The following is a 1,966-nucleotide window of genomic DNA, read 5'->3' on the forward strand; positions in this document are numbered from 1 at the left end:
GAACATAAACCCTGGTTAACAAGGGCAATTTTGAACTCCATTAAACAAAAAAATAAACTTTACCAAACATATGTCAAAAAACCAAATATAGAGAATAAAATTAAATACAATGCTTATAGGAATAAATTGACATATATAATTAGGAAAAGTAAATATAGTCACTATTCTGAACTTATACAAACCGTGCAGGGAGACTCTAAGAAATTATGGAAAGTGCTGAATAATGTTTTGAATAAGGGCCATAAAGATACCGTGCTCCCAGACACAATAAATAATACTGATCTTGCAAATGAATTTAATAATTATTTTGTATCAATAGGGGCAAATCTTTCGAAAAACATTACTCAACCACACAGTGTCTCTTACCAACAATACATTATACGTTAGGCCATTATCCAAACTCTTTTTTCCTAAAGCCTACTGACGCCACGGAATTGTATAATATCATAATGGCTCTGAAGAGCTCAAATTCTGCTGGAGAAGATGAAATTAGTAGTAAAATATTAAAAAGTATTGCTAATGAAATAATTGAACCACTTTTACATTGTATTAATCTCTCATTGCTTACAGGAACTGTTCCCAAAATGACAAAAATTGCAAAAATAATTCCGATTTACAAAACTGGTGACAAAAATGATATATCAAATTATCGTCCCATATCCATCTTACCAACTCTTTCCAAAATATTGGAAAGAGTGGTGTATAATAGACTTATTAATTATTTTAATACATTGAACATACTCAATCCATCCCAGTATGGCTTTAGGAAAAAAACATACTACCTGTATGGCGATCCTGGATCTTATTGAAAAGATCAATGATGCCACTGAAAAGGGGGAATATGGTATCGGTATATTTTTAGACCTTTCAAAAGCCTTTGATACCATCGATTTTACTATATTACTGTATAAATTGCACCATTATGGGATTAGAGGCCAACCACTGAATTGGTTCAAGAGCTATTTATATCAGAGGCAACAATACGTAACTATTAGCGAACAGACATCAGGAAACAAATATATTCAATGTGGTGTTCCACAAGGATCCATATTAGGTCCTCTCCTCTTTATTATTTACATTAATGATCTGGAAAATTCTTCAAAGACTCTGCATAAAGTCATTTTTGCAGATGACACTAGCCTGTTTTTATCACATAAAAATGAATTTGAACTTCAACTTAACAAAGAGCTTCAAAATGTGGATAACTGGTTTAAAGTAAATAAATTATCTATAAATACTAGTAAAACTAACTACATAATATTTTGTCCAAACAAAAAACAACTTAATTCCGATTATTTAAATTTCCAGATTAAAATAAAGGGAGAGGAACTACAGAGAGTGAAGACGACTAAATTTTTGGGCGTCTTTATAGATGATCACCTAAATTTTAAACACCATATTGAATACCTTGTTAAAAAGTTATCAAAATATGTTGGTCTGTTCTTTAAGCTTAGATATCTGCTTCCTCATGCAACATTAATTACTCTTTATAAAACTCTCTTTGAACCCCATTTAAATTACTGCAATATTATATGGTGTAACACTTATCATACTTTTCTAAGAAAGTTAGAAATTTTGCAAAAAAAAATTATTCGTGCCATATCATGGTCTGATTTCAACGCTCCAACTTGTTCCCTGTTTTTTAGGTATGGTATTCTAAGACAAACTGAATATAATATATTTCACAATGCATGTATTGTGTATCAGGTGGTTTTTGGACTAAATGACAGATTGTGTGAACTTGTTCCCATCCGCTATCCCCGGCATACTTTCCTCACTAGAAACAAGCACATTATTATTGGGGAAAAACGGAGACTAAAAAGCACTGGTATGAGTGTAGTGTGCCGGGGACCGCGGATTTGGAACAAGCTGGATGGAAATTTGAAAAATTCAAGCTCTTTTCTTTATTTTAAGCAAAATCTCAAGAATCAATTATTGAGTCTGTATTCATCTTCTTGAAGTATGT

Source organism: Rhinichthys klamathensis, unplaced genomic scaffold (assembly GCF_029890125.1).
Source record: "Rhinichthys klamathensis goyatoka isolate OS25496 unplaced genomic scaffold, OSU_Roscu_1.1 h1tg000300l_1, whole genome shotgun sequence".
Lineage (NCBI taxonomy): Eukaryota > Metazoa > Chordata > Actinopteri > Cypriniformes > Leuciscidae > Rhinichthys > Rhinichthys klamathensis.